This window comes from Mycteria americana, chromosome 1 (assembly GCF_035582795.1).
Source record: "Mycteria americana isolate JAX WOST 10 ecotype Jacksonville Zoo and Gardens chromosome 1, USCA_MyAme_1.0, whole genome shotgun sequence".
In the NCBI taxonomy this organism is placed as follows: Eukaryota; Metazoa; Chordata; class Aves; order Ciconiiformes; family Ciconiidae; genus Mycteria; species Mycteria americana.
The window spans coordinates 74,244,224-74,258,113 of record NC_134365.1 but is presented as its reverse complement, the minus strand read 5'-3'; the positions used below and the strand labels follow the sequence as shown (position 1 = coordinate 74,258,113).

At 42.9% G+C, this 13,890-nt stretch overlaps 1 protein-coding gene across 24 annotated transcripts in view; it reads right to left on the bottom strand.

The window, feature by feature from the left end:
- The window catches only part of SOX5 (SRY-box transcription factor 5), a 723,931-nt gene that overhangs the window by 640,334 nt on the left and 69,707 nt on the right, over positions 1–13,890 (bottom strand). For 2 of the 24 annotated variants that reach the window (XM_075506146.1, XM_075506217.1), the window contains exon 1: positions 13,504–13,560. The exons of 18 other annotated variants lie outside the window; for them this stretch is intronic. The gene's annotated coding sequence lies outside the window, so the exon portion shown is untranslated. Of the gene's footprint in view, positions 1–308; positions 726–13,503; positions 13,561–13,729; positions 13,845–13,890 lie in introns of those variants that run through there. 4 more of the 24 variants (XM_075506084.1, XM_075506130.1, XM_075506109.1 and 1 more) reach the window with 3 other exon arrangements.

The window sequence follows — 13,890 nt, the reverse complement described above, 5'->3', positions numbered from 1 at the left end:
AGCCTAGACCCCATCCTTTTCACTTGCAAATGTAAAGCGAACTCTGCAAGATCCAAAGGGAAAAAGAAGGAAATCATCTTAATACAGGAATGGGAATTAAAAATCTCCCTCACTCTTGCAAGCGTTTTTTTTTAAAACAGCTATTTGAATCATCCCTGCTTATAGACAGCCCCACTTCCTCAGCAATGGAAAAGCAATACAAGCTTTTTGTCATTCGATCCCCCCAAACATTTTGTAATTTAATGTGAGCAGGCTCCTCACTGGGCTCTCAGACAAAAGTTTGCCCACATGCCTTTTGAAGTACGTACCTGATTTTGCCTTTGTCTGCTAAGTTCCTTTTGCAGCTGCATTCCTACGAAAATGTTTCTATACCCACTTTCCCCTGTCGATTCTATAGTCTGCTCAGAGGTGGATTCATTGCTGGTTTTCGGCAGTTACATTTCGTCCTCAATTGATGCTTCTTTTTATTTATTCCGAAGTTTCCAATGTAAAACAAACAGGAATACCACCTTTCTAAAATTACTACTATCCCACTGCCCTCCAATGTAACATTAACAAGAGGCAATATTCTCCAAAGCTATGAAGCATATACTGCCCTAAATTACATTGCAGTTGCTGCCCTGAGCTCGCACATTTTTGAATAGGAAGGCTCCCAGGGATCTCACTCTCCGTTCTGACTGCATTTACTGCTTTAAAATATTTTTAACCCAGACACTGAAGTGCCAGCCTAGCAGCCCTTCATGCTAATCCTAGCCTGGGTGGCTGTTCTTAAGGGAAAGCATTCAAAAATTGTAGCAGTGCATCAACTTTGACCCTTTTCACTTAAAACATGAGACTTTTTTTTTTAAGGGAAAAAAAAATTAGATTCCAGAGGGAATCACTGAACTCTGACCTGCTTAAAATTAGTTTTGTTTTAGTGCCTGTGTGGTGACTCAACAGGCCAATTTTCCAGACACTTAAGACTTCTCTGCTCCTGAAGATTCCAGTTCAAGTCCTGGACTCGCTGCCTGGGGTCGGATCAGAACACTTTGTTCCATGGCTTCAAGCAGTGAATTCCCAGATCGCCGTACCCTTGCCAGATGCTGGCATGCTTGGTAATAATTAGGGCTGTAACCAAGCTAATTATATATTTTTTCTAAATCTGTGAAGAGTTTTGCTTGCAATACATAAGTTAGACCGAAAGAATTTCCCTTCAAAATTCAGCAGTTGAGAAATGTTTATATGGCTCTGATAAACATTTCACGATAAGCTGGATTCTTTCGGGGGGAGGGGGAAGATGCGTACTTTGGTCTTAACAGTGCAGCAAATAATTCTCAAATAGGGTCTGGCTGAGTGTATCTGTCTCACTGGGAGTAAGTGATTTGATTTTTTTTAATCTGTCACAGGCATTACGAACACTAAATGAGTCACCATAGACTCCTATGCTGCAAAAAATAGCATCACAACGCTTCATTTGCTCTTCAACAGGACTTCAAGTGTACTGCCTGGTATCCAAAAGCCTTGTCAGATAACAAATTAAAAAAATCCCAGGAAATGAAACCCCAACACAATCTCGGACCAAATTATTTCCTGCAGAAGGTTAACACTGCCCAGCAAAGCACAGCTCATCTAGGAGCAATAATTTTCCTCAATCTCAACAGAATTATTCTGTTTAATCTTATCATTAATGCTATTGCATATATTTCATATCTTTCATCAAAGGATCTCAAACAATTTAACAAACAGCCTCAGAAATCTCCTGTAAAGTGAGAGAGCAGTATTATCTCCATTTATAAGTAGAGAGGAATTAAAGCAAAAAAGATGCTAAGAAACTTTGGCCACGAGGCAATAAAGAGCCAGACCCAGAAACAGAACTTAGGTGCTGGTCCATATTAAATGGCATCTGTTACATTTCCATCCCAGTTTCACAGCGATTATGGAAAGAAAAGCTTTGCCAACATCTATAATCACTTATTTGACAGCTGCTAACCCAACGAACACGAAGGCAATTTATACACAGTGCCCTAATCTTCCTGAATTTGATCATGTATGAACACAGCACTAGTACTTGTTCCAATATAATTCTGGGTTTTTCTTAGAAAGAATGTAGCTTTATTCCTTTTTCGGAAAGAAAACGAGCCACTAAAAGACAGAGTTTTAACACGCAGTCATCAATATGCTCTTCTTACAAATACAAAAAATGTAAAACAGTAATAACATAAACAATGATGCACACTGTTCTGTGTCAACAAAATGACTCTGTCATCTGCCCAGAAAGCCCTCCTTCAACCCATGCAAGAAACCTCCCCAGGCAGACAGGCCTGGCCTTACACCCTCAGAGACACCGGTCAGGACAACCAAAGCAAAAGGAAATTCTCTGACAACAGAAAATGGCATTGCTTTATGAGCATCTTCCACATATTTAACCTCAAGATCTGCATGTCTCTGGTGATCACAATTGCCACAGGACCTTGAAAATATCCAGCTAGGTTAAAAGCTGTGAGCCTGCTTCACTAGAAGCCAACCTGCTGATTAAATTAGCCAACCTCCATATTAAACAGTAGCGTCTAATGTAAAGAAGCAACTAGTGCATGGTGGTCCATGGTAGATGGCTGACAGCGTGGTTTCTCTGGCTGAGAAAACCCACCAAAGAACCACCAGAGCATCCCCACCATTGAGCCTGAACATGAGTATGCTATTATGAATTACCACCATGCCTTCTCAGAGAACTGTCACTGAATTGAAACAACGTGACCTAACTAGGTTATTCATCACCTGCAAAAAATTATGCCGCTCAGAGCTTTTTGGATACAATGGTGAAGGTGAAGAAGGCTTTCTTCACCGCCTACGCAGCCTGGGCTCAACTCTGCAAAACAAATTTGAGCCGCAGTCAGACTCAATGTCAGACTTTTGCCAGCTGAGCTCCCTCTCACTTCCTCAGTTTCAGGTCATCTGAATACCTTGACAACCTGTGAGGATAAATCAAGCACAGAAGGTGTTTAGGAACTAAACATACATGTCAGGTGTTTCCATAAAACCTACACAAAGTTATATCAAAGTATCCCAAATTCCAAATCCTTAACAAATGTATCACACATTTTGGAAATGGTGGGCAGTGACTTAAAATACAGCCACACTGGTTATAAAAAATAAAAGGAGATGGAGTAAATCTGGGAGGAAAGCAGGGGAGAATGCACATGCTGACATTTTTTCCTCTGGAGGACATCAGTTGCATGAAGCTTCCACCCATGGGGGCTCACCCGAACGGGGTCCACTCTTCAAGTCGCTCTGATGTTAAAACACCACGTAGCAACACATTAATACCGGCAATCACTGATCTCTTGATCTCCAGGCCAGAAAGGACCGATAGGACCTGCCACTCAGGCCTCCTGCCCAGCACAAGAACCTCACCCAGCAATTCCTGTAACTTCCCTGTAACTTCTGGTACAGCACAAAGCGACAGCCAGAACCCACGCAAAGCCCCTGCTGGAATAAAGGCCCTGGTCCTCATCTTGCATTGAGTGATAGGATGAGAGGAAATGGCCTCAGGTTGCACCAGGGGAGGTTTAGACTGGATATTAGGAAATTTTTCTTCACTGAAAGGGTTATCAAGCATTGGAACAGGCTGCCCAGGGAAGTGGTTGAGTCACCATCCCTGGAGGTATTTAAAAGACGTTTGGATGAGGTGCTTATGGATATGGTGCAGTGGTGGTCTTGGTAGCGTTAGGTTTATGGTTGGACTTGATGATCTTAAAGGTCTTTTCCAACCTATACGATCCTGTGATTCTGATTCTGTGATTACGTGATTCTGTGATTCTGAGAGCATTTGTAACCGATTAAGTTTTCGCTTCCAGCCTGCCCATCCTCTCTCAGCCACACCAGCTCAGGACCAACATGCCAGCATCCCAGTGAAGAGACCCGTGGCCATAAACCATTCCCATCGATGACACCTGGTTCTCTCGCCAGATACACCGCACTGTATGTTATATGAAAACTGTTCATATTACTGACTGTTTTTTAAGAAATTATTTACACTGGCTCTTTGATCTTTCTCACCACTAGCAAAAATAAAGCTCCAATTCGGTGAAGGGCTTAAAGTACGTGCCAAATTTTAAGCACTGAAGGAGGCCCGCTGGCTATGGTGGGACTAAAGTGCTTGAAGTCAGGCACATTCATAACCACGTCAGGGCCAAAATCCCTGCACAGCCATTCAAAATGCATCCAAGGCTTGCGCTTTGCTTCTGGAAACTTTATTCTCACTTTACATATAGTCAAAACCTGACAAGAGCTCACTGTCGGATTATGCAGGAAATCTGCAAGTTTCACCAAGGTGTGATCTTATGCTTTTTCACACATTATTGTATCATGCCGCGCCAGAACACTAACGTATGCACAGTTCTAAAATAGCTTGCATTATTACAGCCCAGCACGGAGAACGGCGCTGAAAAGCCAACACGCAGACCTCCAGAGATTTGCTCCTCAGCCACTTGCAAACTGATAAGGGGTCACAATTGTCTTTTTCACCAAGGGGAAAAAAATTTCAAAAAAAAGAAGAAACAAAACAAACCAGACTCGGTGTTCCAAAACCTTTTTCCCCATTTCTCTCTCTTTTAAATGAAACTGTCAATTGTCAGATTTGTCTTTGGTCATGTCGGGGTGGGAGAATGGGATTTAATAACATTTAACTGAGTTGCTATCAAGAAGGAAACATATTTTTCTTCTCTCAAATTTGAAACCAACACTTTCTTTTTTTTTTTTTTCTGTTGGCCTACTTTCTTTTAAGTTGCTTTTCAATTATTTATGAAAATGCAATAATGCATTACTTTGCTGTGCAAATGTTTAGAAGTAGGAGATAGTGTCTTTCAAGTGAAAAAAAAACATACATGGTTATATAGGGGATTATTTAAAAGCGCTTTGCAGGTGATACTTTATAAAAAACAATATACTTTCATTTGCCCCCCGCCTCCATCCCCATTTTCTTTAAACTGCGTGTTTGAGTCAATAAAAAGAAGTCCACAGCTTCACAGAAACACCCCACTCGTTGCTCTCCAAAGCTGGAGCTGTAACAAACAAACAAAAGCTCTACACTGGAAACCGTACAAGGGGCTGAACCAAAACCTATTAAGACACTGAAAAGAGTCCACACTTTCTGAACAGCAAAAAAAATCTTGTCCCACTAAATAAAGGAAACTAATAGCAAAACTCTCAAGGTTTCACTCAGATTTTTTGAAAGGTTTTGGGGGTTTTTTTTGAAACAGCTGGATTTGGAAACAGCTGTGTTCCCAAGCCATCAAACACCAGTGAACACTGACTGCTGAACTTCTTTCCACAATTTTGGAAATCCCATGCGGATGCATGCTCAAGTGGCTATAGCTTCCAAAGGCTCACCACCTCAGGGGTGTAGCATCGACAGACTAAAACAAATAGCAAAGCCTGCCCTGATGGTAGCAGGTATAAAACCGTAACGCTTACCTCCCATGTCATAAGCTCCACTCTCACACGGGCAACTTTGGTCTAGTGAGATGGGTCATCCCTATTAGAGTCAATGGTGATATGCAAGGTCCTGCTCTGCAATAATTTCTACAGAAGCCTCTCTCTCTGTATCGACAGAGAAAGCCAAGAAGGATCAGCTTCACTAGGTTAAAGCTAGCCTTTGGATGTAAACTATAAACAAAGATCCTATATACATTCACATTGTTGACCTAGTGTCAACCAGGAAAAAAAGACCAGAAAGTATGATAAAATGAAGACAGATGTACTTAACAGCAACGTAACACAAACTGAAATACAATCAGAGAAAGACAACACGCTAAAACAAACCAAAAGCTGCACAGATAGGTTTTGGCACCTCCATCCATGAAGGTTTTCAAGCCTCAACTAGGCAAAACCATGGCTGACCTGATCTGCTGCTAGCACCAGTCCTGCCCCATGCAGGTGGACTCACCAGGTGACCACTTGAGGTCCAACCTGACCAACATCCCTGGTGCTATGAAAGAAAACAAAACTGTACAAGGACTTGGAGAAGCCAATCTCTGCTACTATTAACCATTTAAAATGCCCTCGATATCATTCCTTAAAACTGGAATCCACGTAAATCCTGCAGTCTCTGGAGCTCCTGGAAGACACCTCTCACACTCATCACAGTCCCTGCAGGCTTTCAGGACAGACAAGCAATGTTTAACAACACAAGTAACTTAGGAAACCAACTTTTTTCTTTTTTCCCTTCATTAGAGTGACTTAGGCACCTAAATCACCCTGAAGGTCAACAGGGCGCTGTCTGCACTACCTTCAAAAATGGGACTTCGGCTGCATTGAAATCTCATTTTTCTAACGGAACACTGCACTTATGCAAACACTCACGTTTTGCTGAATTTAAATTAACTAAGCCACATTCCTAAAGTTAAGCCTATACTCAAATATTGTTCTTAATCAGGGCCATAAACCACACCTCTACAACTCACATGCCATATTCTGAGTTAGTTACAACTGGACAGTGAAGACACAGAAACATTTCTAAGCACTTTAGGCTTAGAAGGAGCAAAACGTACAGTGTTGAGATAAAAATAATTATATAAAGCTGTATAGTTATACAAGTAAATACTTTCCTTTTTCTCATACATAAAACCACAGAATTTAAAACTAAGCAAAGCAAGAAGAAAAATCTGTCATTCTTAAAACTTTACACTCTTGTGCAACAGCACTTTTCTTCCATGTAGCCTCTTACTGCTACTTCTTTATGCTATATTTCTGTGCACTGCAGAGGGGCTTGGGTATAGAACTGCTGCCGCTATTCACGCTGCTGTACCCACACCTTTACGTCCAATATACCTTTAAGGATTAGAACCTCTTGGTTTCTCCATTTTCTACCCCATTTCAGCTCGTTACTTCTCACTAGGAACCGCTTTCTGTACCAACACAATGCATTAGTTATTAAAAGAACAGCGGGACATGTAGTAGAAGGCGCAAGACTCTGTCTTACTTCCCTCCCCCCCCATTACTGCTCTTAAAAACACACATATTGCTACCATTCAAAGATAACGTCTCATATAAAGCGAGATATTGGTCTAATGCCATTTTGCGACTGGGGGAGGAGGTAAGCATCCACGTAAAGTTCCCAAGAGTGCATTTTAAACGTGTTAGTAACCTACTACACACGCGTGCTTACAGAATCGCATCCCCAAGTGTTTTACTGAGCAGGCCCCGAATGCGCGCAGACCCGACTCCCCTCCTCACCCCGGGAGGGGCTGCCCGCAGAACACACCCCAGCTCACACCGGGGATGCTCCCACACACATTTTTACGGTGCTGCTTTCCTCTACGGCACTTTCCTGGCAGAGAGAGGCCTTTAGTTTCCAGAACTGTCAACTGCCTTTCTGAAGCACTAAATTCACACATACGTATTTGTACACATTCATCAGCATTTACCCGTTTGTAATCTCTCATGAGAACTAATATTATTCCTCTACAGTCGCAAAACTTCCATCATCCCATGCAAACTGCTACTCACCTACAGCAACCCTGTTTATAGGAATGCCTCATATAACAGGAATTCCTCATAAACCTATATAATTTCAGGTTTCATATGGAAACTGTTTTACAGAAGTGACAAGTATTTCAGTATTTCTACTCCAGCTCTGTCTTGTCTGACTATTGGCAGGAGGCACGAAACCAATCTCAGCAACAAGTTTCAGCGAGAACTAAAAAGCTCACCCTACGTGTGCGTGTACTGACCAAGTAATCTATGCATGACTTGCAAGCCTGAACTAATTAATTGTACTACACTTGTTAATCTCAACCACAACGCACTTAATGCACCATGGTGCCGCTAAACAAACTCGCATTCCCAGGAATCGGAACAAATAATTCCGTTTTCTCAGAATCAGACTGTCCTGCTTCTGGCGGCCACCTGCATACAATTACAAATATAAAATCAATCGGAAGCACAGCAAAGAGCACAGTATCTCCTGCTAAACACACTCTTCTTCCAGATTTGAATTCATAAAGCAGAATATTGCATTAACACATTCACTTTTCTGTGACTGCATATGCTTCTTATATATTTTGCATACCCTTCGTAGGAGATGCATTCAATTTATTATTAAACGGAAGGGTAATTGACACATATATTGCATTTCTTGTTATTATTTATGCATTTGCCCATATTCTAGCGTGAGAAGCATGATCTTTAATACCACGGCCTAAGGAGCAATCTCATTTCAGTGAAAACACGGTTGTATGTTACTGGATGCACACATAAGGACAGCACATGAAGAGCCAGGACGGCTGCCTTTGCCTGGGAACCTCAATGTCCCCAGGCTCCTTCCAGAGTCAGTGGAGGAGAGACTCCACCACAGTGTGATTTGGTGGATGAATCACTGTTACAGAATAGGTATTTTCTCTGTGTTTGTAAAGAATTCTTTAATACAGCATCTGCCTTTAATTCAGTCTGATCTGAAATCACTTGAAAACCATTCATTTTCTAATTTTCTTCTCTTCTCTAATGGTTTCTGATTTTTTCTCAGCATAAATCTGGTCCCTTAGGACTAATCTCCCGCTAGAAGGTCAGTTGTGACATTAAAATGGTGTTCCCAGCTCAGAAAAGCAACTCTTCCATTCACTGACCAAAGGCACTGACTTAGCCATATAACAGGTGTTTTGCTTTCTTTTTTTAAAAAGGACCGTAAAATTAACTTTTAGATCCTTATTAAGTAAATATTTAATTGGTTAGCTGAGGATTACAACTGTGTCCCCCAGCCCTTTTCATTACACTGAAAGCTTAGTCATACACAAGGATTTTATAGCAGTGTAACAGGTAGACTCCATAATCCTAGTTTAGAAATTGAATCAGTTTAATTAAACCTGTCTTTAGACTGACTGCTACAAAACACAGCATGGCAGTCAGTCGAATTTAAACCTGTTGTATTCACTCACCCCCTACAGAAACTGAGGATACTGCAAACCATGTTTACATCTGTTTCAGAGCCAGCTCAATGCTTCTGAGCAGAGCAAGCTTAACTGAATTTTGTCCCCTCTCCTCAAAAACACGGGCAAAGCAACTTCTTAGAGCAGGAGGAGCCCTTACTGCCCAGCTATGCGCAGACAACTTCACCCTATCCCACCAGTTCTTTGCTGTACTAGCCAACCTTCTACCCTGCCTAATCCAAAAGCCAGTGCTGAAAATCTTGTTTTAAATTAAATTAAATACATTAACATCACTGCCACTAAGAGCAGGACCTTAAATACAATTTTACTAATACTCCAGTATACCTTAAGCATCTCCCTAGGCTTTGACTAGCAAACGCAAGAACCCTATGTAGCAAAGCTAAGCCTACTGAAGAAGACGTCGGCTTTCCCAAGACCTTTTAGACTCATTTCAAGTAAAACCCGGACCACCCTGCCAGGGACCAGGAGAATACAATGGAAATCATTCCTCTACAGGATGTGGTTTTATTTGGATTGTGTTCTGTAAAACTATGCTCCTCGCAGAAGGTACAAAATGTCATCAAATTGCACTGGTCAGTTGAGCCTGCTCAGTTTCTCTCAGGACATGCTCACAAACAAAAAAGACAGATTTAAGTGTTCAGTGTCCTTTATCAGACTAGTACAGTATTAATACAGTACAGACTCTCCCATGTATTTTAACTATAACCATTCAAAGGATCAAATACTCATACATAAATGTAGCATTTAAATAGTGTAAGATTTTTTTTCTTGAGGAGATTTTGCAGTAGTGAAGAATACTATCCTTATAAAATAACTTTGACCTGCAATTTTCAGGCAATTAATTTCCTTGAAATATAGGTAAATACTCTTTCTTTAAACAATAATCACAGAAAACACTTTAGCTTTGTCACCAGGATTTCTTTTTATTTGAAAGAACAACAGGAAATGGGGGGGGACAGGGAAGGCTTCTGTTAAAGGACAATCCACTGAAGGGTCTTTTAGCTGGCAATTGTCAGCACTGCTCAGGGCCAATGGATCAAATTTAACTCTAAAAAGTGCTGATGGTTGTATGAGTCATCACAGTAGGAGCTGGCGCTCTGGGCCACTCAAGTTCAATTTTTGGTGTTACCACGGGGTGTAGGAACTGGGATCTTGGTGAGCAAAGATTTGCTCCGTATTTGATGCACTGGGTAAAGTGGCATTCTTAAAATCACCAGCCTCCCAAGCAGCTAGTAAGCCAGCAGGAGGTTAGTAGGAAGAGAAAGTAATTGTCCTTTGTGCCTCTGAAAATAGCCAATATTAAAGGATCCTCTTATGTATTACCTGAGTTTCAATCTACGCTTGCAGCTCAAAGGAAAAGAGAGAGGCTGGAGAAGACAGAAAATAAAGCTGTCAGAAATATTACAGGAGACCCTCCTCAAGCTGCCACGAAGCATATGGTCTCCTCACCTAGAAATGTGTGCAACTAGAAAGGATGTGTGCTCTGTAAGCAACAAAAACTTGTTCAGATAATGCACTTTACATATACAGAATGTACTGTGTATGTGCCCGTGCCTGTGTGTGTTCACCACGTGGCTGAAGAGGCCGGAGACATAGGGAAAGGTACTGCAAGAATGATCGTCTTACACTTATCTAGGATGTCCATCAGTGGAGCAAGCAGCACATGGACTCGAGCGGCTTTAAGAGACTGCACACAGGTCATCGGAAATCCACTTTACCTGTAGCCTCCGCTCTCCACAGAACGCCCAAAGGTGGTGTAACTGTAGCATAACTAGCAGTAGGATGTGAATCCAGTGTTTTGGTCTTGACCTGAATGTTCTTATCTGTTACTAAATTCCACAAAGGGAAACAGGTCTGGCTTCGAATTCCCCTAGTCCTACAGTTTTGTCACAAATCTGAAAGGAAATTTTCCTAATCGGGTCTGAGCACACCATGAAAAAGGAAGAAAACTCGCAAAAGCCCCCAACACCTCAGTGCCACCAAAGAGGAGCCCATTCTTGTTTCAGGCTTCAATTCATATGCTGTCCAAACCAAATTCGGATCTGACCTTGACTACATAATAATATATCATGAGTGATGAATTGGACCATCTCTAATGTCTTGAAGAAATGGATAATATAAGCAAAACAGATTATTAAAAAACGAGTTTACAGTACAGGAGACTTCAAGGCTTTACAAGGGCCACTCCCAGGGTGTAGGGCCCAGTTGCCCACTTCCTCACCAGCAACGCTCCTGCCGCCTTCAGTGCGAGCACGGCTCTGCCCGTTCAGGGGACGTGCAAGGATCCTTATGTAGAAAACGGGGAAAAAAGCTTCTTTGCTAATAGGAAAAAAATCCTTATAATAATACTAATCTATTTATAATGGTCAAAAAATATGACAGCTTACAACAGCGTCACAGCAGTGCTTTGGCAATATTTTAGCATACTGTTGTATTTTTAGAAGGACTGTTCATTTACTTTCTCCTAAATGCCGGAATTCTTATTTTTCAACAAACGCTCTATTTTTTGGTGTATCCATATGCCAACATCACAGTGTTTTATATCAGGGTAAGTACGAACTGCAGGCAGAAACAAAGCTCCTGTATACACGTTGCATTACAGCAGCACTGTCAGAGGTGCCAAGTCTCAATCTCCTCCTATGCTTTATGCAGCGATAGTTAGCTACGCCACTTACAAACCTTCTTGGAACACAGCGGTACGTTTTTACGATGAGTAACAGAAAACTGCTGTTTCTTCATCCTGAACACTGAGGAACTATCCCATTGTAAACAATATATCTGACAGTTTTGTGATATTGCTCAACCTAACTGGTTTTGGCAAGCAGCACGTAAGATAAAGGCGCAGCAAGACGTACGTTTAAACACTTTTATATTTTCTCAGCACAGAGACCTCAGAAGGGTACCTTAGCATTTCAAAATTCATTAGCAAGCTACCTGCATACTTAAGTGAAAAACAGTAAGCTCTCTGTTAACTCTCACCTGGTACTACGAGATCACGACAACAGGACGATCACAGTCCCTAAGAACCTCTACAGCTGGAGCTCCAACATGTATAGACAAAATTCACAAGCTTTTATTTTCTTTCTAAAAAGCATGTATTAGCTTCCATCTCTTACAAAAACTTAGACTAGGCTAAATTAAATACATGTGCACCCACATGTTAACTGAATTAACTCGAAACAGTCAATACTTCTCAAATGTCCATCTGTTTACATAAGACACTTGCAGCTTTCAAGTCTTGTACTCCTTATAGCGTAACTCTCAACCAAAACAGTTTAAGTTCAACCAGAAAGCCCTGCTGCAAGATTTCCATGCATAATGGCCATGTGTTTATTGGGTTCTCGTGTTCAAATCATGTCAGAATAGACATGCTACCCGTTCGCAAAATGGAAAACATCGATGCCAGCCTTCCCTCTTCAGCTGGAGAAGCCTCGTAAAACAAAGCTGGCTATAACCTTGCCAGATATTATAGCTAGAAAAAAAAAAAAAAAACCCTCCCCTTGCAATCCCAGTTTAATAGTTGTCAATAGTGTATTTTGCAGGATGAAGAATTCGTTTCTGAGGCAATAATGTATTTCCCAGTGCTGGGAAGGATTAAGAGGATATAAAAACAGCAGCAGATACAAGTAGCTGTTCTCAGGTAAGCTTCAGGTGATAAAATATTTTCATGAAGAACTTTGTACTAGCTCCTCATGTTTAAGAAGTTGCTTTTTAGTCTGAGTGGTTCACTTCAGCAAGGCTGCAGACAACTAGCTGTGTTTAAATTGGGAGGAGAAACGCCAGGATACATTATCTTACAGTTCCACAGCTGGAATCAAACTTCCTTTTTTAATTCGAACCAAAGCTAATATTCCATTCCTTGACAGAGACTGAGCAAAATGCATCTGTATCCAAAAAACCCAAAAACATTTCCTCTCTAATTTTAGGATACTGCTGGCTTTCCTTTTACAAGAGTTAAGCGGTAGCAACGATAACAAAAGCTACCTGCACCAGCGTGCGATCCTAGCCTCTCAAAGAAAACAGTTCTCATCAGACACCCTCCTCCTGGACGCCCCTACTGTATTGTTGTTGTTGTTGATGATCGCGATGTTGACCGCCTACAAATCTCCCACGTGCCTATGTCGTTGGCCTGCTGGTTTAAAAAAAAAAAAAAAAGCTAGAGGCCATTATTCATGAGCAGTAAGAAAACAAATCACTCTTAGACCTACTCCTCTTGCAGATTCCCACACTTATTACCCAAAATCCCACAGCTTGCTATTGGTTCTACCCTTGACCAAAGTACAGGGCTGAGGCAGCATGCCATCCCCAGGGAAAAGCCGATCACGTTCCTCCCGGCAAGCGGCTCCGGTTATTCTAGGATCGCAGTCGGGCTGGAATAAAGTCCCTTAACTTTTCTGAGAAGGCAGAGCTCGCTCCCACCACCAGTGCCGGGGCCAGCCCGACCGGGGGGCGGCGGGGGCGAGCGCGGCCGCGCTCCGCACCCTGGCCGGGAGATCATTTTCCCCCTGACCCCCTTTCCTTTTGAGGGGAAAGCAGCCGAAACGAGTGAACCGAGAGCCTTCAGCCACTTCCACGGACTCACCCTCCTGCTCCGGCAGAAGCGAGGAACGTGCCTCGCAGAAAGATGTGAAGAGCCGCGTCTCGCTGCCCCCCTCCCCCGGTGCCCCCCGGTGCCGGTGCCCGCCGGTGCCCCCGCGCCCCGCGGCCGCAGCGCAGCGCCCCGGCTCGCCCCTGCGCGCCTCCCCGGCAGCGGCGCGGCGGCGGCCGCCGCTTTGCACTCACGCACGCACGCACGGAGAGGCAATTACAATAATTTAAAGCTTCCTGTCCGCCGGCTCCGCCGGGATCCCGAGGGCTGAGCCATGCCCGGGCAGGGCGCGGAGCAGCGGCTCCCCCGCCACACGCGCGCGCGGGCACCGCGGCCGGCCCGCCCCCGCCCGCCCCCAGCCCCGGCCGTAGCAGCAGCAGC